The following is a 24,502-nucleotide window of genomic DNA, read 5'->3' as shown; positions in this document are numbered from 1 at the left end:
TGGATGCTGTGGTAAGGTTAGATGGAAAGGGGAAACGGGCCAGGAGAGACCAGCAGAGGGGAACCTTTAGGATAAGCCACATGGGAAAATGTGGTCTGAAGAATAAGTAATGTTCTGCTGTGACTTCCCCACCTTAAAAAAAAAGTAATTTAATATGCAACAGCCTTCAGTGCTCATCAGGAATGATTTATCATTGTGTGTCCGTTATGCCAAAACTCAGAGTTGTTAATTGGACAGCAGCATGAAATATCACCCTGCTCTGCGTATGAGGCCATCAGGGGCCCTCTCTGTTCCTTGCTGTCACTAAACAGTATCAGCACAGTTTAAGGACAGTGCTCCATCTGCCAGGACCCCAGTTACAAAGCATTTTTAGAATCTATTATTTATGGCTGAGAAGACCTGTGTCATAGAGATTGCTACAATTTCAAGTCTCAAATTAATGGGCAATTTCTTGGAAAGTCTGCATGGAATTCATTTCTGAGGATTATATCTATTGGTATGAAAATCAAACCATACCTTAGTTTCTCAGGAAACTTAACATTTCTCAAGTGTCTAGCTATGCCATAAGTAAGCTTGCCATATTTGAATAATAAAGGATCACAAAGTCAAGTCTTGCTTAGATATTATTGTCATCAGGATGTGAAATATTTCACTTCAGTAAATTGTTTCAGAAGATTGAGTTTCATAACTTTAAGGTGTTGAAGCTGTTTTCTCTAACTTTAAACACATGGGAGGAACATGTCTCAAATATGGGATACCTTTCTGTCCCTTCCAAAACAAAGCACTGTACTCTGGGTGGCGAGGGGGTCAGTCATCACTGTACATGCCATTGATAATTCCTGAAAAGTATTGCACGTGTGCAGCAGTTTTCCCCTACACGTAAGTCCCAGACCGTCGTCCTGGGTCAGTTTATGCATCTGTGTTTAAATTTGTGATCTCCTCCCTTGGGTCCCACTTCCAGATATCATTTCTTAGTCTTACCAGTGTGCCAGTCACAGACGTGTTGTGTGAATTTTGATTACTTTTCTTAATCTCCTTGGAGATTGAGGTAATTGAGGCGATTAGGCAACTGTTTTTTAGATAAGTGATAGTCTGCTGTGAGCAGCTATAGATATTTTTGATGTTTTTTAATGAATTCACGTAATAATAGGCACTCAAAGTATTTAGAAGAGGTTAGTGACCCCATTGTTTAGAAAGGTGGGGTGAGCGATTGAGTCACAGAATTCTGTGATTGTGATTGATTTGTAGTACTTAGCCGATCAGTAGCAGCACTGATGGTCTCCTAAATATCAGTAGCAGCACTGACGTTCTCTTAAATCTCCCCGGGTTCAGAGCTCTCATTCATTCACTCATTCAAGTGGGAGTTGAGAAGAATTAATTTTGTTCTTGTGTGCAGAAAAATGTCAAGGCTATGGAAACTTAAGAGGGAATGGGACTTCAAAGACCTATAATGCCAAAAGAACTTTAAACCAGTTAGAGACATTTTCAGTATATTTAGCATGAAAAGTCACTCTTACATGACAATTCAACTTGGACATGTTTTCCTCATCCATTAGCTTTGAAATTCTTCAATGACTATTACCTTTGACAATAAAACTCAGTTTTATGGCATGGTTCATTATTATAGAGATTTTTACAGATGTCAACCACAAAATTCCACATAAGATCTGATGTATCAATTGCTTAAAAGCCTTATCACCTAACTACAGTAAAGTATATTATAAATAAGTAACTCCTGTTAGACATTTCACCCTAATTCACCTTGTTTAAAAGTAGAATTATCGTATTTCTTTTTAAAATTATCCTCTCTTCCTAATATGCCTACATATTAATTCTAGTTTTTGAACAATTGCAATCTTCCATGCCCTACCCTGGGTACTTGAGAGACAATCCCAGCCTGCAAAGGTTTATGGATTAGAAAAGAACAGTAGATCAAATTACACTAATAATTATTTTATGACAATTACAGTAAAGGTTATGAATTACATTTTAGCACATTATATGAGTGTAATCATAAAACCAACTTTGTAAAACTTCTCTTATGGGAGCGCCCTGTCACAAAGTGTTTCCTGTGCTTATTGGCTGTGCCCTTGTTTGACCTCTCATAGCCATTTCTTTTTTTCCCCTTCCTGTGTTTCCAGCCTGATTCAATCTCTTCTCATTTCAGTAGGCATGTTATGCTGCCCTTCCATTCCAGGTCTTTTCCAGATGTCTATTTCCATAACTTACGACCTCTTTTATACTCTCTTCCCTTTTGTCCTTATTACCACGTATCCAGGTGAAGAATCACAAATGCCACCTTGAAAGCAAAAGCCCTCTGCTCCACAGAAACGTCTGGTGGTCTTCCCGCACCAGCAAGAGGAATGCCAGCCTTCTTAGAGTGCATTCCAGGCTGTTTCCAGCTTCCATACCCAGCCTTGACTTGCATGATTTCCATAAACACAGTCTCCCAGCTCCTCAGTCTACTCATTGTCGCCTGAATGTGCATTTACATACCTTATCAACTCCATCAGAAATGATCCCCTGAGTTGGAGCGTTGAATCCCACCAATCCTCATAGTTCAGTATAGATCCTTCCTGTAAAGATTTTTATATCCACAGAGGGTTCTCTCCTTTCTGAGCTCATTATATTAATCTGCGTTTCCTACTTAACAACACAGTCTGTCTATTGTTTCATTGTACTACAACGTGTGATTACATACCAGAGCTGACGGTTTCTAGATATCAAGGACTTTGTCACCTTCAGGACATAGCATGTGTTTTGCGTGAAGCAGGTGCCCAGTGAATATTTATCGATTTCATAGAAGGATTCTAACTGTATGCAGCAAAGGTGATGACATTTTATTGATCTGTATCAGTGAGATTCTCCATAGGAATAGCCTGCTAGGCTCCTCAAAGATGTCAGATTTGAGAGCTTCCTGACTCTTCCAAGTGGCAGTTCTTGGGGGAGAGTACGTGCTGTGATTGGAATTTAGACCTGCTTTGACAGTGTGAGCAAAGTGGCTGGATTCCAGAGATAGAAGACCAGTAGTGCTGTTTGGTTATTTACTTTAGGAAGCAAGGTTTGTCTTCCATGCCAGTTCTTATGTTATCAGTATTTTATCTTTAGCCATTTTTCTCTCCTGTGAATTTAAGAGTAAGAATATTGGATTTTCATTTACTCACAGAAACAAAAGTGTTTAGTAAGCAGTAGTCACAGTTGTAAGCATTGTTCCACTGGCAGTAGTGAAGTTGGCATATATTTTATAAAATTTGCCTTTGTGTGGTTTTCTAGTGTGTTTGTATGATAGTTCTTATAGTTAGCAGAATATAAAGTGCGAAGAAATGACTAATTTTGCTTGGTCTTGAATAATAAATGGAAAGCATAAAAGAAAGAGGCCATTTGGACTATAAGATTGTCTGGCTTAATATAAAGATATAAAACAGAAATGCCCTGAAGACCACCTTATTAGACTCATTGGCATATCCTGCATTTTAATAAAGGGTAGATAGATTAAAGCTGGAGAGCATTATGAAATTAGTTTTCTGAACTCCTGAAGGTAAAATGGCATGTTCCTGGCAAATCCAGGGCAGTGGCATTGGGGATTGCAGGTGGTTGTTTAATATTTATTATGAATCTTTGTTAGAAGTTAGTATATGTCTTTAAATTTTCATTACCCAGCTGTGGCTCACTGCAGACATTTCTAGACCTTAGGGTAGTGAAGCAACTGCAGAGGCTAGAGTTCCCCAGAAGCAGAGACCATTCCCATCAACCTTTGTAAGCTTTTCTGTGATTGGAGGGGAATCTTTGATTCCATGGTCACTCTAGGCTTGGGGGTCAGCAAGGTCACAAACCCAGTGTCGGGGGTCCCCAAGGCCACCTTCCCCTGCCCCACCATGTTCAGTGATTCACAAGGAATAATGGCTATGATTTGTCACAAGGAAAGGATACAAAACAAAATCAGCAACAGGACAAGGTGCATTGGGTAAAGTCTGAAGGAAACCAAGTACAGGCATCTATGCTTTGTCCCAGTAGAGCCACACTGGATGTGCTTAATCCCCCCAGCCATGAGTTGTGAAAATATTTATGAAACATTATCTACCATGTAATCTTATTAGACACTCAGTGCCCAGGGTTTTTACTGGGGACTGATCACATTGGCATCCTCTGTCTAGCACATACCAAAATCCCAGACTCCCAGAAAGCAAACAGGTGTCCAACAAAAACTATATTGTACATACAGTTTAGACACAGTGAGCCACTCTCATCAGTTTGGGGAATGGTGGGAGTCTTCTCAGTGTCCAAGTGTGCTGATGCCAGCCCAGGGCCAGCCTTGGAGACAGGACTTTCTGGGAATAGCAGTCTCAGGTTGGCTGTGCTGACTGTTTCCATGCACTGCCCAAGCCCTAGGTGCAGCTTGCATTTGAGGACTATGTGATTGGGATGTCCCAAGTTATCTCTGTCCTTGTTCATTTAGAAAATTACATATTCTTCATAGCCATGCATGAAGTGGCCTCTGTCTACCTCTCTAGCTGCATCTTATGCCACTGCCCTCTTTTTAATAAGAATCAGCCACCCTGGCCTTCTGTTAGGTCTTCAGTGCTCCCAGTGGTTTCCTGTTTCAGGGCCTTGCTGTCCATTGCACCAGGCTAAGCACCACACATCCTTCAGCTCCCACCCTGGCAATTACTTATTGTGGGACGTCTTCCCTGACCCTCCAGATGAGATAAGGACCTACTTGTTACTTCTCTCCTGACCACTCTTCTCCTTCTCAGCATGGATGACAATTGTAGTTAAATACTTATCAATACATTTCATTATAATATTTCATAATATTTGCCATCCCTGCTAGAGGTAAGTTTCTTGCTGGGGCTAGGATCATGTCTGTCTTCTTTGTAGCTGTATTCCTAGATAACTAGTACATCTGATGACCAGTATTTGTTTAATGAAGGAATACATTTCTTTCACTTTCAATGCTTTGACAAATAAAGCATGGCTTCATCACAGATGAATTCAGTACACTGAACTGAAGGCAGATAAACATGTAATTAGCCTGCGTGTGCTAAGCATTGAACTGACAATGACTGGTGGCTCACCATGTGGTTTTGAATCCTACTATCACAAGGTAAGGAGAGTGTTTTCCATATAGAGTTGCCGATTGCTGCAGTGGATTTCTGGTGGAGCCTGGGGTGTCAGATGGGCCTGGGTTTAAAATCTGGCTTTGAAATCTACTGATTGCTTGACTTTGGACCAATTACTAAGCTTCCAAGGGCCTTATTTTTCCTGTCTTTAAAGTGAGGATACTAAGCCCACCTTAAGAGTTGGAGGGATGATGGAGTGAAATCAGATGTGTAAGTTCTGAGCCCAGTATCCGGCACACAGGGAGGATTCAGTCCTGGGGAGCTGTGGTCTTAGACTGCCAAGGTGGATGGGAGCCTCCAGATCACACTGTCTCCTCTCACCTAATCCAGGAGAATCTTTTCCAGTCTCCCAGCACATACCACCGCTCTGTTAGAAAGCCAGTCCCTGGGAGCTGAGGCTCAAATGGGCAATGAGTTCTTGGGTTTATTGATCCCAAATCTGCCTGCTATAACTTCTAACCTTAAGGTCCAGCTTTGGGGCAACACAAACAAGACTGATCTGTCTTCTGCATTTCAGTCTTTCAAATGTATGACGACACCTGTCAGATCACAGTTAGGCCTCCTTCTTCCAGACTAAACATATGTAATGCCTTCAGCCACTCCTCACACACTGTAATTTCAGACCCTCTTGGTTTCCAGAACCCTTGCAGTCTTGGCTGCCTCCCTCCCCACACATGCTTCGTTTGGCTGGTGTATCAGTCAGGGTTCTTCACAGAAACAGAACCAATAGGAGATATATAGATATAGATATAGATACAGATATAGATATAGATATAGATATCACATTTGTGTGTGTGTGTGTGTATACAGACGCACTTTTTTTTCTTTCTTTTTTTTTTTTTTTTTTTTTAGGAATTGGCTCATGAAATTGCCAGGGCTCGCAAGTCCAAAATCTGGAGGGCAGGCCCCAGCAAATTGAAACTCAGGCAGGATTTGATGCTGCAGTCTTGAGGCAGAATTTCTTCTTCCTGGGAAAACTCCATGCTTGCTCTCAAGACCTTCCTTTGATTAGACAAGGCTCATCCACCCACATAATCAATGGTAAACTGCTTAAAGTTAACCATGTTGACAAAATACCTTCACAGCAATGTCTGAATTCATGTTTGATGAAATAACTGGGTACTATAGTCTAACCAAGTTGCCATAAGATTATCACAGGCAATAGACTTAAACTATGATGCCAGAGTTGAGCATAAAACATTTACTCTGTCTTGAGTCCAACACAGGAGAATGTTAGCTCTTTTGATCTGGAAACTACTTTTGTGTTAATGTGGTCTAAGATTGTATTCACTTTTTAAAAATAGCCAGACCACACAGACTTGTTGGCACAAAGCATCTAGACTACCCTTGCAAACAGGGAGCCTGGACCCTGCTTCAGAAGCTCCCAGTCCAGGTGAGAGGGTGAAAGGAAGCCCCCAAATCAGAAGAAGAGGCAGGGCTGGTGGGGGGAACTCTGTCAAGGAGCCTGGAGGGAGGGAAGGAGGCAGTTTTCTTTGACGCACGCCTATTTTGTTTTCAGTAGCCTTTAACATGCCCTTCCCCCATCTGTCATCCAACCCTTCTGTTCATATGTCCCTAACTGCTACCTAGAAGCTACAAGCATAATTCTGGTTAGTAGTAACTTATAGTGTTATTTCTCCTGCAGATTATTTACAACCTAATAGATGACTCTTGAAATTTGAAAAAAAAACATGTCATAGCAATGTATTTGTCACAGCAGAACTTCAGAATTCAAAGACAGGCAGGGAGCAAGATATTTTTAGAAATTGGCCCAAGATTCATCAGGTGGACCAGCTGTGTCCTACTCTCCATTCATAACATATGTTCACTCTCCCTGTCAAGAGGCTGACCTCTGCGAGAACCACAGACACTCAGTTAGCTTTGCAGGGCCAGCCCTCCTACAACGAGGCAGCTGTGCTGCCTCTGGCCTTGGTTTGGTTTTCCAGTTCCCATGTTAATATCAAGTGGGACTGAGCAGCTGAAGAATCAGCAGGAGGAAACAGGAGATTGGGAGCGTGTTACTTCAAAAATAGTGTGGCCTGCAATGCCCAGCAGTCAAAGCTGTAGATTTGAAGGTACTGCCAGGTGGCTGCACAACTTGCTTGTAACATGTATCTAGTAGCTTCTGGGAAAACATCAAGGCTTGTACTGGACTATGCCCTGGGTTATTTTGTTCATAACTGGTATCAGTTTGTAGTGTAGAATTTCACCGAGTATGATATCCATACCATTGGTGACTCACAGATTTTAGGTGCTATGTGGCTTATCAGTTTTTATTCTAGACTTGTATGCTGATTTATTTTAGTGCTTATCCTTGTAAAATGTGTTGTAAGGTTATATTCTTTAATGCATATTTTAAAAGAATAGTTGTCTCATTAAGCTATATAAAGATATAGCTATTACATACTGCTGAAGGCAATGTTAAGATAAAAATTTGAGCCTATTTAAAGAAAAATGTTCAATAGATAATAGTACAGATAGTATGCAGATATGGTAAAAGTTATGGTAATGACATGAGACTGACAAGCTGCCTGCTGTGCCAAGAGGGCAGATGATAGTGACATGAGAATGACCACGATTAGAAAACACATGTCCAGTGATAAAAGGCTTTACAGTTAGAACTTTTTTCAGATTTCAGCTCCATTATGGCCTCTTTATGGTCTTTTGGTTTCATTACATAAAATGGAAATGTTAATACTTAACCTTTAGGATAGGTTTGAGGATTAGAGCTGATAGTATGAAGTGCCAGGCTCATCGTAGGTCCTCCATCAATAGAAATTTTTGCCTTCAATATTTTAGACCCGTTAGAAGAAAATGGCACACTTATAAAAAGATGAGAGCAGGGCTGGATATCTGGCAGTAAGACATAAAGACAGAAAAGCCTTTATTTAACCTATGAGACTGCATCAGTATAGCTAAGCAGTAGTTCAGCTACCCTGTTTAAAGCACTTCATTATCTGACACTAGCTTCTGGTTCAAAAGCAGAATGAGAAGACAGTAACCTGGGGAGGTCGGGCTGGACTCTACACAAAAGTCACCTCGAAGGTACAGAAAGTGTCCTGAAAGCTTTTCAGTTAAGGGTTCAGAGAGGGAAGACTGACAGCCCCCTGGCCCTGCAGAGGAAAGAGGGAAAGTGCATGGACCCTCTGGTCAAGTGAAGAGGCAGGGAGAGGGGCATGGAGACCCAATTCTGTGTCAGGGTCTCACGAGCCCCCAGCCAGGGTGTCTGCAGATGTAATAAAATGAGAGCAACACTACAGACTAAATCATTTATCCTCTTCCTCTGTTTTGTTGAAACCAAAAAGAGAACGCTCAGGCCTTGTCACTAAACTCCCAAGCCTCCAAAGCATTTCCTGTCACCATGTTGTTCATCTCAGTCAGTACACTGATAATCTTTCCCTCACAGGGGAGACCAGGTTCTGGAGCATGGATGAATCCAAGCCTGCTTTGTTAGTCTGCTGGGGTTGCTGTAACAAAGCACCACAGACGGGGTGGCTTAAGCACAGAAATTAATTTTCTCACTTTTCTGGAGGCTTGAATTCTGAGGTCAAGGTGTCAGTGGGGTTGGCTTCTTTAGAGGCCTCTCTCCTTGGCTTACAGATGGCTATTTTCTCCTTGTGTCTCCACATGGTCTTCCCTCGATGCTTGTCTGTGCCCAGATTTCCTCTTCTTAAAAAGACACAAGTCCTATTGGCTTACGGTCCTCCCTCATGACCTCATTTTACCTTAAGTACCTCTATAAGGCTCTGTTTCCAAATACAGCCACATTCAGTGATACTGGTGGTTAGAACTTCAACATGTGGATCTTGGGGGGACACAGCTCTGTCCACACACATGTCCATTAACCACACCTAGAAAAAAATAGAATTCAGTGTGACCTGCTGACTTGACCACGACCTTCATCTTCATCTCAGTGAAAAGGGTCTAATTATCTGGATCTCTGCAGTGTCTCCGAAAGATTAGAGTCAAAGAATCATCCTTGTCTGAAGTTTCAAACTTGATCAGATTACATCTCCTTTGAACATGTTATAAAAAGATGACAACAGGACGCAGCACACAGACTGGTGTGTTAATTTCCATTTACAACTCATGAGTGTTTTGTAAACACTGGAATATAATGTATTCTTGTTTAGTTTTTCTAGTTCCCAATTCCACCCCCAAACATGTTATTTTAATACATTTGGTTTGAATCACGGCTCTGCCACTAGCAGCTTCAGTGCCTTAGGCAAGTTTGCCCATCTGGGTCTCAGTCCATTGTTGTGTAAAATGGGGATGTTTGTTATCTGGTAGAGAGGCTAAGGGGATGACGGGAGATAATGGCTCTCAAGTGCTTTGTACAATGCGTGACATACAGCAGGCACTCAATATGTGAGAGATAAAGCTCTAAGGGTTGTTTGTATATAAGATATATGGAAAAGAGGGTGGATTTGTAGTTGCTGAATTAGGAAGGTGTGGTCCCGTCCAACTCATGTTCTCTCAAGAACATAAGCTACTCTGGATTACTCCCAAATCATTCATTCACATCAACATTCATTCATGAGCTCAGGACACACTTACATTGAACTGTAGTGGTCTCAGCCCATGTAATATTATCTTCAAGAAATTGGCGGAAAGCTTGAAATCTTATGCCTTCTGTCTATATCACCAACTCCTTCAAGAGAGCAAGCAGCGAGGCTGGAGATTCTATAATGGGTGTCAGAGCAAAGAGCACAAAGCAGTTAGTGCCGTTGCCTGCACATGCATGCATTTGAATTCTGATCCAGCTGAAGCTGCCTTTTTGGGAAAATGGTTCACTTGGATATGAGAAAGGATGTGTGTTGAATGTTTTCCTGCCACTCACGAACCCTGACTATAAAAATAGATGCTGAAAATTAGGGAATTGGATTCTTTCTCTTTCCCCTCTTGATTCTTTTGCTCACCCTGAATACTCTATTTTTCTATGCACTATATTTGAAATCTTGGAGACACCTGTAATTTCCTCCATTTTATGCTCTGTCTCCAATGGTGTCTAATTATCCTTACACTGCTGCTTTGTTATTTTTGTACGTCTTTTGTGCTGACTTTACCTTAAGTCCCCACTAACTCTTGCCAAGATTATTATTTTTATAACAAGTTTCCTTGACTTTATTCTCTCCCCTCCAATCTATTCACTTGCCTGATTAAGTTTCTTAAAATGTCACTTGGTTCAACCCAGCCCTTGAAATAGTGAATATTTTAGTTAGCATACTGCCTCCAAAATGGTGTGAACACAACCTAATCTCAGGATTCAGTGTAACTAAACAGTGCCTTGCCTCCTGACTTGTGCTGCAGATGAACCAGCATCTCCAAATCTATTCTGAACTCACCAGTTAAACTGCATGCATAGCTAATGTTTACTGAGTGCTTACTAGTTGCCAAGCATTGTGTGGAGTGATGCATGTATATCATCTTTTTATCATCACAGTAACTCTGTTAGAAATCATTGTAAGATACTGTTATTATTCAGATTTTATAGGATGGAAGTGGGGCTGAGGAGGCTAAGCAGCTTTCCCCAGGTCATACAACTTGCAGTGATGAAGCTGGGTTTACCTGTTTTCAAGCCCATCCTTCTGCCCCAAACCCTGCTTCTTCACATCTACCAGTCAGGCCTTCAAGGTTCTCCACTAGTAAAGCATCCCCACTAGTAAAACTGTATGCTTCTTTATTATTAGGACTATGGAGATGCCAACTATATATATAGTCATTATATATATTTGGTACTTGTAAGATCTAGCAGAGTGTTAGCCTCATAGTAGATATGCAATAAATGTTTGATGAATGAATGTATGGAACAGGTGATTTTAGATAAAGTGTAAAACAAAACTAAAAAGCAAAGTGGTATGCAGTGCTACTGTAAGGACTTACATAAACAAAAGCTGAGCTGAATTAAATTTTATTTCACTTCACAGCTATCTCTGTCTGCCTCAAGGGCAGAATAAACAGATTCTGTGGACATTATGAGTTCATACCTATGAAAGAACATTGCTGATGTGTGGCCTCCTAGGAGAGGGAATAGAGTTTCATAGCAGACATCTGAATAACCAGAGATGCAGAACCCTGCATGTTGGAAACATCGTGGCCAGTCAACAAAATCAGGCTGCTGCCCTCCTGGGGACTGTTTTGTTTGCTTAGCATCCACTTAATTTCCTGGGTTGCCTTGGGCAAAGCTTCATCTCTGACCAAGTTTCCTCATCTCTAATGCAAAGAGGCTGGTAACGGTGGAGATAGTAACAGCTACCATACCATGACACCATGTTAAAGGCACATCTGTGTCAACTGTGGCTAGCACACTAGTACGGGCAGAGCTAGAGTTTAAGCGCACTAGCTGAATTTAAAGCCTTAATGCAACCATTTTAAGGCCCGTTCCAGCTCTAAAATGCAACGATTTTCCCGCAGGGTCTCTTTGACTCTGAAGCTCTTGAGTTGGCTGGAGGCGCCTACACTCCATTGTCTGAAGATCCTTTACCCTGTTTTGTGATGTTTGGCCAATAATATGTGCTAATGATTTTTGTACTTCTAACCCTCAGGGGACCTGCTGGAGGGATCTCAGCCATTAGGTAGCCTGGTCTGGCTCTTATCTGCTGAGGGCATGCTGGCCGTGGAAGGCGTGGAGGCAGAGCAAACACCAGCAAATAACTGCTGTTGCCAAGTCCATGTCACTGAGAGGCAGTTCCATACTTAAGTAGAAATCTTACTTGTTTCAAATTTCAAAGATTTTCGCATGGTCAGAAAACCTCTCTAACTTCCAAAAGCACTGAAAAATAAAACATTTGTCAAAAGTGGGTAGTGGAATTGTAGGTGGCATCTGTACCTCTTTTATAATCTCGTGGTTTGTACACAGTGAGCAAATTCACCCTCATCCTCTGCCACCATGACTTTGGGAGAAGACCTGAAATTCTCAGGGCCACAGACTCTGTGTGTGTAATTAACAGTACATCTTTCCACTTCTGGGACTTTTTGCCTTCAAAATCTCTGGAGTGACATAAGAGGCACTTAACTGAATGTGATAGGAAATGAGTGGACAGCGCTGTATATGTGAGGATAATGAGGCAGGATGAGTTAGCTTGAGAGCCCAGCATCACACAGACATCTGCAGAGGTCCGTGTGGCTCAGGCTTTGAATCCACTCTTTAGCAGAGATTTGAAATGGGTGATCTTGAGATCCCTTCCAGGTTGTTAATTGCAAGATTCTGAACATCTGCTGTTAGACTGGGAGACACCTTCCCTTTTTTCTCTATGCTTAGTTTTTTTTTTCCATAGCATGGAAAAAAGGGTATATTAATATGCTGATTATGAAACTCCAGGTGCATCATTGATGCCAAGAGAGTCACTAAGATCCACTTTGGATAGGTGTAAGTGTTGTTTTGTTATTTTTATTTTAATGATAGTATGATAATTTTGCCATGAAAATAGAGCTTCTGATGGCCATTTCAGTCCAAAAGAGAAATAATTACCTTACATGGACTTATGGGAAGTTCATTTTATCTGGTGAAACTGAGTTGTGCTTTGTTCACTGAAGAAAGCAGATGATGGTACCTTGACCATTTGCAGCAAAATCCTAGATGCCTGGAGTTGTAGGGGTTTTAGAGATTATATGGTTTGGGGCTCAGCTAGTGAATAGAGGTAGAAGCAAGCCCTTAGTACAACTTTAATGGTTAAATTACTGTAAAGTAATTTTGATGAGCATTAGTTATTTTCTAATTTCAATAGACAGAGTAAAGGTCCTGAAACATGGAGCATTCATGTCTGCACTCCGACTTGCACACCCCTTGCAGACATAACTAATGGAATGTGGCACTCTTTCCTACTGACTTGGCTCGGGACCTTGGAATCCGTTCTCACATAGCAATTCAGGAAGCTACTGTCAACTAAGGAGAATGATTTAGTACCTAAAACCCACTTACTATTCCAAGATTCATCTCTCTTGGCATCCAAGAAATAGATATAGGTTCTAAGTATAACACATTTAATTTAGCTTGATTGGGATTAACAAATTCTTATCACTTTATTGTAGATTAATTTTAACTGCAATCTCAAATAACTTTGGAGACACTAAGGTATGAATTCTCCATCTGCCCCTTACTAGTTGTGTGACCTTGGCCAAGTTTCTTAACTTATCTCATTCCTCTAGTACTGAAAGTGGGATAATAATATGTACCATGAACATATTAACATGAAGCCAAGTTGTGCCCTGACTTTTCAGTCTTCCCGCGATACAGAACCAACCACTAGTGATAACATAGTACTGCCTTGACACTTTTTCCTTCACCCTGCCTGGCTTTCTTCTCCTTCTAACATGGCTATTCCAATGCCAGGAATACATTTGATTAAGAGATGTACTACAGAAGCAGGTAAGACATGCCAGGCTTGAACACTAATGAGGATGAAGTTAAATGATAATGGATTTTTTCCTCCTATCCCCTCGATGATGATGAGACTGGAATGAACACCAAAACTGTGTTCTGCAGTAATCCGTGGTGACAGTAAAAAGGATAGCCACGTAACATATTGGTCTCAATACTCAGAGCACATTTGGAACATAGAGTAAGACTAAACAATCCTCCACTTCCCTTTCGCTCTTCTTTTGTGCAGTATAGTCTGAGCAGGTGTGTGGATGAGGTAGTGTGCTCCCCTCAGTTGGGGGAGGGCCACTGGACTTGGAATCTGAATACTTGTGCTCTGGCATCAGCTCCGTAACTGACTACCTGTGTGTCTTTGGACACATGGCTTACCACTGTGAGCCTCAGCTTCCTCGTCTTCATAATGGAGGAAAATGATAATACTGACCTCAAAGCAATGTTGAAATGAGGTAATGAATTTAGGAATGCAGTTTGTAAACTGCAAAGCACTTAAACACATTTTAGAGTCTAAAGAGCTGCTCAAAGACGTGCTGAATGAATGCAAATCAATTAAGTAGTAGAGGCTGAGACGACCGATTTAGTAGCTTCTTTATAGTATACTATGGAAAACTCATCATTAAAACAGATAAAAAAGAAGCTGCCCAGGTTAAAGAGTGGGAGGCCTAAAGCTCAACCCAGTGATAGACACCTTTTGCCCCTGAAACTCCCCAGGACTAGTAGAGATAGCTTTCAAAACACTGACCAGGTCTAAATCTCTGTTTTTGTAGATAAGAAAACTGAAGCACATGGATGTGAGGGACTTAATTCTCATGAACTGAAGTCAGTGTCTTCATTGGTGATCTAGTCAATCACTAGTCAATCATTGTGCCAGGTCTTTCCCCATCACATCATATCTAGTGCCCTCAGTGGATTGAAGATTTATCTGGAACCATCTCCTGTGAGATGAAGTGCAGAGACGTTAAGAAGAAGACAACTGAGATGTGGGCTTTGAGTTAGTATTACTTTACTCTGTATGGTGGCTGACCTGTAATTCTCTTGGCATGGGCCCGTTTGCAGGTGTAGATGAGTTAAAAAATGGCTGAAAAATGAGTGTACATCATAGTTGTAGATACACTGACATATGGTATATAAACAGAAGGTGTTTTAAGGAAGTAACGCTTTTGGTCAACAAGTAGTATATTAAGACACAATTTTTTTTCTCTGTGGTAAAACATACAGAACATTGAGTAAGATAGTTTTTCTTATTTAATTTTATAATAATAACTTTATTTCAATAATCCAAAAGATGTCCTTTTTTATTTTATTTTTTACATTTTTGTTGAAGTAGTTTACAATGTTGTATCAATATCTTCTGTACAGCATAAAGTTTGTCATACATTTACATGCATATATTCCTTTTCATATTCTTTCTCATTTTCATTATGGGCTCATACAAGATATTGAATACAGATCCCTGTGCTATGCAGTATAAACTTGTTGTTTATCTATTTTATATATAGTTGTTAGTATGTGCAAATCTCAAACTCTGAATTTATCCTTTCCCACCCACTTCCCTCACTGGTAATCATAAGTTTGTTTTCTATGTCTGTGAGTCTGTTTCTGATTTGTAAATAAGTTCATTTGTGTCTTTTTTTTTAGGCTCCACATGTAAATGATATATGGTATTTTTCTTTCTCTTTCTGGCTTACTTCTTTTAGAATGATGATCTCCAGGTCCATCTATGTTGTGGCAAATGGCATTATTTCTTTTTTATGGCTGAGTAGTATTCCACTGTATAAATATACCCCAACTTCTTTTTCCAGTCATCTGTCGATGGACATTTAGGTTGTTTCCATGTCTTGGCTGTTGTAAATAGTGCTGCTATGAATTTTGGGGTGCATGCATCTTTTCAAATTTGAGTTTCCTCCAGATACACGCCCAGGAGTGGGATTGCTGGATCATGTGGTAACTCAATTTTTAGTTTTTTGAGGAATCTCGATACTGTTTTCCATAATAGCTGTACCAAATTGCATTCCCACTAACAATATAGAAGGGTTTCCTTTTCTCCACACCCTCCCCAGCATTTATCATTTGTGGATTTTTAATGATGGCCATTCTGACTGGTGTTGCCCTTTGTTTTCTATGTATCTTTTTTCCCCATTGCTGTGGTTTTCTTGTTTTGCATGTCTGACATGGTGGGATCTTCAGGAATCATCTGAGAACCATTTCCATTTCTATAAACAACATTGTACCTTATCTCTACCCTACTTAGAGGTACCAATTATACTTTTTTCTGTTTAGTTTTTCAATTACCTGTTACTGAGGTATGTTTGAGGCCTGCATGAGTCTCACAAAAAGTAATTGATAAATCTAACTTACATGCCTAAATACCAGTTGAGAGCATCCTATGTCCCAAGCACCATGTTCTACACCAGCCAGACAGTGGTGAAAAAGTCACAGTCCCTATATATTAATTTCCTTTATACATTGTTTCCCACTATTTGCATGACACTGAGGTGGGCACAGTTCATAATTATAGGCTACACTTAATAAGGCTCTTAAGTACTTCGTGTGTTCCAAGTCCAGTTGTTACTTTATTTTACTCCATTTAAGCCTCACGATAACCTGGATGGAGGGTTTGTGTGTATGTGTGTGTGTGCGTGTGTGTGTATTTTATTGTGGTAAGAACACTGAACATGAGCTCCACCCTCTTAACACATTTTTAGTGTACAACACATTATTGTTGACTATAGAAATAGGTACAGTATTGTATAGCAGATCTGAAGGGAGGTTATTATTATCCCTGGGTCACAGATGAGGGAACCGAGCCTTGGAGAGTGAGGCAACTCTCCCAGACTCACACAGCTGGAGAGTGGAGGGCATGGAGTTTTGACCTAGGTCGCTGGGACTCTAGAACCTACCCTCGTTTCATTATACCATGGTGCCTCCTCTGCCCTCAGAGGGCAGGGCTGATGCACTACTCCCATCATGACCAGGCAAAGTAGAACTGGCTAAGGATCAGTCACTTTGAAGACCCCCTCCTTTGCCACTTCCTCCCTTCCTCCCCTAGACCCAGACCCAGGCAACACGTACGCTTCCTCACAGGCTTGGGCTCCTTGGGGCCACCCTTCCCTTTTTCTCTGATGAATCAAGCAAGAGTTGGTTAATTTGGTTTCTGCACAATTATCAGATGATGTTTTTAGGAACTAAAACGTGCATTTCAGATGTGAATATGCCAGAGCATTATTGTCCTGCGTTTTCTCATGTCCTGAAAGATGAGTACTTAACTCTTAACTGAGCATTTTGGCTGACGTGGCTCTCATTGGCTGCAAGACAGGAACCACGCGCCTGGAGGAAGATCAGGTCATGAAGGCGGGTCAGAACAGCCTTAGAGGGAGTCAGGGTGTGCCTTGGGATGAAAAAGATAAGTGAGATCGGGTCACTTTTAATGATTGTGACACATGAGCAAGAATGGCGCCAAAAATGTTAGTGCAGCAGAGATGAAGTGAAGAAAATGAGGGTCTTGAGCTTGCTCTGGGGGAAGACTCATTCCTTGTTATTTTCCTGGAAGTGAAGAATCACAACAAAGCTATTTTATTTTATAAAACAACATTGAACAATGTGAATTTGATGGAAATGAATCATTTCATCTGCTTTCATCTCGTAATGGCTAACGTGGGCCAGAATGGAGCCATAGCTCAAGCTCCTGATGAAAAATCACACATCTCCTTCACATGAGCAATGAGAGATTTTCAGTCCCTTCCGTTATTTAATACCCCATGGAAATCTATCTTGACATTCCTCTCACATCAGCATCAAAGTGAGATTTGTGCTCTCTGCAGCAATCTCAAAAATTGGACACTGCTTTTCAGTCACCTGCAGTTTCCATGCCTCGGTGTGATTGCCTGAAATCCTTCATCTCTGTTCCAGTGCCAGGCTCAGACTCTGACCTGCACATCAAACACGGTAGATTCAAATCACAGAATTGAATAAGGTGAGCAAGACAAGGCTCTCTCTGCTGGCTGGAGCCAGAAATTACCTGGAGAGGAAACAGAACCAAATGGGGATTCTCCTGGTTTATGTGGTAGGTGAGAACCTCAGGATTGTTGCTGAAAGTTCACACCACACAGCATGCCTGCTTGGGGAGACTGGGAACTTCATGGATGGCTACTGAGTAAAGAGTTACTGAAGATACAAGGATCTGAGGCCAGGAGGCTTGCCCCTAAGTGAGAGCTGACCTTTTGGGCAGTTGAGACTAGAGTAGTTACTTTGTTCTTCGGCATAAAATGAGATAGGCAATTCAGTAACTAAATGCTTTAAAAAGTTAAAACATAGTTTTAGCCATCCTTTTATTTAAGAAATATATTGAGCACCTATTCTGAGCAGAACTCCAATCTAGGTTGTGTTGCAGATGGGGTAATGAAAATACTACTCCTCACCTTTTTTAAAAAAAGTGTCAATAACATTCTAGGTTAAATATCTATACTAGAGTCAAATAATGATATGACAAGAGTAGAAAAAATGGAATCACTCATTCATTCGACAAAGACTGACTTAGCACATGTGCCAGGCACCCTACAAAGTGAATCATTGGTGAATGAGAGTCAGATTCTTTGCCCTTAACACACTTTTGTTCTGGAGGGATGCAGCCAAGAGGTTTGCATTTTGAAGGCAATGATTTTTTCTGGTGATGGTATATGTATAAACTTGTAGTAGTGTAGTTTTTCTGTGGGACAGATTTAGACTTTGCCAGCTTCCACTGATCATGAATGAATGAGTGTTTGCATATGGTGAACCAGCAGACCAGTCCTGTCTTCCCCAGATACTCTTCAAGTGAAATAATCAGATGAGCAATATGTTTATCTTACCTAGAGGGACAGCCAAAAGTTGCTAGTTTTAGACAGCTGCCTTTGTACCAGAAGATTTCAATCCCTGCATAAAATCAGCCTATTGATTGAATTCTTTTCAACATTTATTTGTGCTCTGCCTAGATTCTTTTTTTTTTTGTAAACGGAGAATTACTCAAGCCACCCAACGTGGGGCTCGAACCCATAACCCTGGGGTTAAGAGTCCCATGCTCTACCGACTGAGCTAGCCAGGCTGCTTGCCTAGATTCTTAACCATGGATCCTGATTCTGGGACATTCAAGTAAAATATACCATAAGATTTTTAGGGAGAAAATTACTTATTTTATTATTTTTTTTTTTAGGGAGAAAATTATTAATGTTTTTACTTGATCAGTTCAGCCTGGAGCATTTGAATATTTAGAAGAAAAACAAAAACTGGGATAATATAAAAATAATTGAAAGTCCATGAGTGATAAAAAGAGTATACCATATTTATACATCTACATAATCAGTACATAGTAATTTTTGTTAATCTAATGATCTTGATTCTAAATTGCCAGAAGATATCCACATATGAACTGTTATCTCAGTTAATTTGGGACCCGCTTCATCTGTTGGAAAAGCATTTTATCACATTGATTTTACACACACATACACACTTTTCTTTCCCTGAAAGAATAGTTTTGAGGAATTCCTCTTCCTAAAACACAAGTGCAGCTCGCATTTGGCCTTCAAAATATTATGAGGGTCGGTTCTTAAGGATTACAAGGGTAAGCCTATTTTGGCATATGTGTGAAAGTCATATGGTATTTGGTGCTTATTAATTTAAAGTATTATTTTGGCCATTTCTTAAGTAAATGTCATGGCATTTAGAAAAAACATGGACCACAACTATGAAATTCCAAAGACCAGATAGAATATTAACTCTATTCCATTATGATCAGTTTCTTATTCTGTGCCCCCAAGCAAGTATCTATTCAGTATATATTTGGCTTTAGCAAGACTTTCAAGTCATGGTAGATGTATTTTAAATTATAAGGGCCTGAGAGTTATATGTATAGTTAATTTTCTTTTTCCAACTTTCCTTGGATTGCTAAGAAAATCTCTCCAGAAAAAAAACATGTTTCACAAAGTGGGAAAAGGGAAGAGGGCTGGTTGACGGTGGAGGATAGAGCCGAAAACAGGCAAGAAATAACTGATAGCCTGAGAAATCCTCTTAGTAGAGGAACTGTGAAGCAGATAACAATATTTGGATGTTTGAAATTGATGTGCTCCTTTTTTTCCATTCTATAGACCAGCTAATTAATTTTTTTTCCATTTCTAAGGGACTGACTATTAAAATTGTCTTCAGTTTATTTAAAAGCTCACAAAATTATCAAGTTGCAGAGGGTCAGTCAAATAGTGTTTCCAAACATGAGTTTCCTTAGGAATGCTGTTCCAGTGGGGAGAGTGTAGCTCAAGTGGTAGAGCACATGCTTAGCATGCATGAGGTCCTGGGTTCAATCCCTAGTACCTATGTTAAAATATTTAAATACATACATACATACACCAACCAACCAACCTAATTACCCATCCCTCCAAGAAAAAAGGAAGTAAAAGAAAAGAAGAGAATTGCTGTTCCTACAAGATCCTCTGTGATAAAATATAAGTGTGGGAAATATCACTGCAGATCCTCCTGGAAAGTCATGTTAGTAAATGAAAGATTAAGAAGTGGTACAATAAAGAATCATTTTCATTTTCATTTGTTAGATTTTTCTCCAAGTATTTGACCATAGAACCCCCATTTTATGAGCTAGCAGCTATTCATTTTACTCAGAACTAATGTGCATGATGCTAAATTCTGTGGGAAGCAACCCTGTCAGGTATTCTTCCTAAATGTCCCTTAGTCTGCGCTTAGAACTCTTCACAACTGAAAACAAACCCATATCACTTCCTTCAATCTCTGCTCAAGGAAATTCTAGTCTTTGTTTCTCCAAATCATAAAACTTCTTGTCTGCTTACTTTATGTCCCATCTGTCCCTCTACTCTCCTCTTTGACCGTTTCTTTTATAAGGCCCATCAATTATCTCATCAGCAAACTTTAGGCAGAATTTATTTGTTGAGTACAAAATTATTTATTAAGCATAAATAGCACTAGGTACTCAGATACTCAGGTGTGGGAAAAAAAACTTAAGCGACCAGTTTAGTACCTGTCTTCAAGGAGTTTACAATCTAGCCAAGGAGAAAAGCCATTGTACACAGCATTATAACTTGTAGGTATGTCACCTGCCGTGTGAAAGGTATAAAGGAGGTAAAAAAAAAAAAAAAAGAGGGAAGAGAATGTCTAGGGGAGAGCCACCTAAGAAGGAGACATGGAGGAGAACTGAGATGATATATTCCAGGTTGGGTGAAAGCATTAAAAAAAATTATAGAAATATTAAAAATAATAATAAAGCCCAGAGACTCTCCAATGGAGAGTCTCCTAGCTTGGCTAGACTATAATAGGGAATAGCATGAACTAAGCCTGGAAAGGAATTTTAGAGTTATATAATAGATAATCTCATGTGTCAGGCTGATAAATGGGGATTTTATATGTTAGGTAGTGGCAAGTATTAGAGAATCATTGAATGTCTTTATAATGATACCATCCAAACATTGAGATTAACTTAGTAGCAATGACTAGGGAAAACTCAAGTGAAAGATGACTAGAAGGTGGGTCTACTGGGAAGTTGTTGGAAATGAAAATAATATAAATAGACTCAGCAAGACTTGGCAAGTTATCAAGTCATAGAGTGACTGAAAAACAAGAATGAGTGAGTCTTTGCACTTTCGTGTCTGAGACTCTAGGGAGAGAAACAGAAAAGCTAAAGAGCTTTAGGGGTAGCGAGGACTGGGTGTTTGGGTTTTGATGTATTCCATTTAAGAGTGGAACATAGAGATGGTGTTTCTATGCAAGCAATTAGAAAGGTAAACTGGGAGACTCTAGGAAGAGAAGATTGGATCAAAAACAAAGTTTTAGAAGTCCTGTGATGTAAATGAATAACTGAGGCCATCAAAGTGCATCAGATCCTCACAGGAGAAGATAGACAGTGAAAGGAGGTGGGGTTTAACTGTTTAACTGTGGAAAACTCCAGGGGGAATAAGTCAATGAAACAGATAAAGGAATGGTGTAAAGTAAAAAGACTCAGTCAGGCTAATACAAAACCACTGAAAACAAGGGAGGGAAGTCTCGAGCAGTGATCTGCAATGGTACCTAGGTAAAGAAGGATCAGGTCTGAGGAGAGCCCACTAGATTTGGTGAAGCAAAGGTCACTGAACTTTGAGGGAGTAGCTCCAAGAGGACAGTGGTTCTGACATTGGAAGCCCTTGTTAAAACACAGACAGCTGGTCAGTCCTCCTTTCTGACCACCTCTCGCCAAGATTCTAATTTTGTAGCTCTGCAGTGAGGCCAGAAAATGTCCACTTCTAACAGATTCCTGCTGATGCAGATGTCACTAGTGGAGGAACCATACTATGAGAACCACTGTACTAGAGTGATGGCAGATTGTTAACAGGTGCAAGAGAGTGAGGGAATGCATGGTCTTCCAGATGTGTACGGCAAATGGAAGCAAGTTCAAAATATTTGCCCATGAAAAGACGATGGGAAAAGGCTGTAGATCTGAAGACTAAAATTCTCTCCCATAGCATCCAGCACTGTAGCTTATTAGGTACTCAGGGCTATTTCTACATTGAAGATAACCAATAGCCATTTCTTTCTCCTTGCTCTGGTAGCTAAAGCTTCTTAAATGTAGTCACCTCTTCTAAACTCCTCCATCTGATTGCCAGAAACTGCCCCTAAATTCCATCTTATATCCAAAATATGCCAGTTGTGTGACAGTCACCCTCAACTACCAGAGTTGGGGTATAGCAAGGTTTGAGGCTCTCTGCAAAGAGGTTAGCTCTTAAAGGATTAAGAGAATATGTCAGACATCACTTTAGCCTTGAAAATGCAGCAATGTGTGTGTCCTTACATTGATGTACTTCAAAGCTCAAGTTCTGTTTTGCCAAGATATCAAATTTTCCATGTTTCTCATAAAACTACAGGAAGTTGGCAGGAAGTATGTGCTTTCTACCAAATACAGTCATGCTCATGTGTAATACCAGGAAATAAGAATTAATGCAACTCTTGCAGTTTAGAAAAGTCATTTCAAAGTCTGTGTAGTGGTTTTCTTCATGACACTATGATTTTATTACCTATAATTTAACACACCGTGGTGCTTCCTGATGAACTGTTTATGGCTCTTTTGTTTTTCCCAGCTGCCAGGTATATAATGCTTATTTAAATTAAGTTTTTCCTCTCTTATTCAGAACTTTTTAAGGACTCTGCTCTTTGCAAAGTTGACTCTTACCTGGGTGAGAAGAGAATGAAGAGTTACACAAATGTAATCACAGGCTGTCAGAAGGCTGAAGCTCCTATTAATGATGAGAAGCCAGCTTCAGGACATCCAAAGATCACTTAGTTTACATGTAAATATTTGCTTGGATATAGGAAATAGGAGGAATGAGATTTTAATACCAAGGAATACTGTAAGAAGAAAAGAGACAGTATAAGAGGCTTAGTGTGTCCCTGCCAGTAATCATGGGATATTTTTTGAATACCTACTATGTGCTTAACATGTGAAGGAAAAAAGTGTAAGGTACATCCATTTCTTCAAGTAAATACTGTCTTTGGGCGACAAAACAAAATACATAAAAGAGCTACAAACAATTTTTTTAACTGGCTGTTGAATAGCATGGTATACTTTATGTGGGGGACACTGCATAATGCATACACATGGAGGAGGGGCAACATAAATGAACACAGTAGGGGCTGAGTTAATTAATTTTCAAATAACAACTTCAATATTTGAAGGTATATACTTTAGGAAATGAGAATGGAAAGGGCAAAGCCAGGAAACTATAATTTTTTTAACTTTCTTTTATTAAGTTGTAGTCATTTTACAATGTTGTGTCAAAATCCAGCATAGAGCACAATTTTTCAGTTATACATGAACATACATATATTCATTGTCACATTTTTTTTTCACTGTGAGCCACCACAAGACCTTGTATATATTTCTCTATGCTATACAGTATAATCTTGTTTATCTGTTCTGCATATTCCTGTCAGTATCTACAAATTTTGAAATCGCAGTCTGTCCCTTCCCACCCACCTCCCCCTTGGCAACCACAAGTTTGTATTCTATGTCTATGAGTTTGTTTCTGTTTTCTACTTATGGTTTTTTTTTTTTTTATTCCGCACATGAGCAATCTCATATGGTATTTTTCTTTCTCTTTCTGGCTTACTTCACTTAGAATGACATTCTCCAGGAACATCTGTGTTGCTGCAAATGGCGTTATGTTGTCGTTTTTTATGGCTGAATAGTATTCCATTGTATAAATATACCACATCTTCTTTATCCAGTCATCTGTTGATGGACATTTAGGCTGTTTCCATGTCTTGGCTATTGTAAATAGTGCTGCTATGAACATTGGGGTGCAGGTGTCTTTTTGAAGTAGGATTCCTTCTGGATATATGCCCAGGAGCAGGATTACTGGGTCATTTGGTAAGTCTATTCCTAGTCTTTTGAGGAGTGCAGGAGGCTACAATTTTGTCTTAACTTTTAATCTTCAGTCCTCTGAGTTCTAAAATGGGAACAATAATGGCTATTCCATAGAAGATGCAGAGGTTGAATTGAATTCCATGTGCATGTGTTTCGTGTATGTGTTAGAGTCTGTGTGTGTGTGTGTGTGTGTGTGTGTGTAGTGACAGATACATCTTTATCCTGAAATATTTAAATGTATTTCCCCCAAACAAGGACTTTCTCTTTCATAACAGCAATACAGTGATCATTAGATTCAAGAAATTAACACAAATACAACATGATCTAATCTACATACCTTATTCAGAATTTGCCAGATTTTTCCTTCTACCTGGGAAAGTGCCTCAGTCTTCTCTTCTCTTTTGTGACCTTGACACTGTTGAAGAGTACAGAACACTTACTTTGGTGACTCTCAATCTTTGAGTTTGTTTGCTTCTCCTCGTGATTATTTGCAGGTTATATATTTTGACGCAGAAGCATCATCGTGTCCTTCCCAGTGATTCATATCTGGAGGTTCCTGATGCCTGTTTCTCATTGTTAGTGATTTTAATTTTCATCACAAGGTTAAGGTGGTACCTA

General features: G+C 40.0%; 1 protein-coding gene and 1 non-coding gene across 2 annotated transcripts in view; one reads left to right on the top strand and one right to left on the bottom strand.

Moving 5' to 3' along the window:
• Nucleotides 1–24,502, top strand: part of TRPM3 (transient receptor potential cation channel subfamily M member 3) — a 466,869-nt gene that overhangs the window by 51,621 nt on the left and 390,746 nt on the right.
• TRNAK-CUU lies at nucleotides 18,505–18,577 on the bottom strand. Its single transcript has one exon. It is a non-coding gene; the product is annotated as a tRNA-Lys (tRNA).

The sequence above is a fragment of the Camelus ferus genome, chromosome 4, assembly GCF_009834535.1.
Source record: "Camelus ferus isolate YT-003-E chromosome 4, BCGSAC_Cfer_1.0, whole genome shotgun sequence".
Taxonomy (NCBI): Eukaryota; Metazoa; Chordata; class Mammalia; order Artiodactyla; family Camelidae; genus Camelus; species Camelus ferus.
This window is presented reverse-complemented; position numbering and strand designations above follow the sequence as displayed.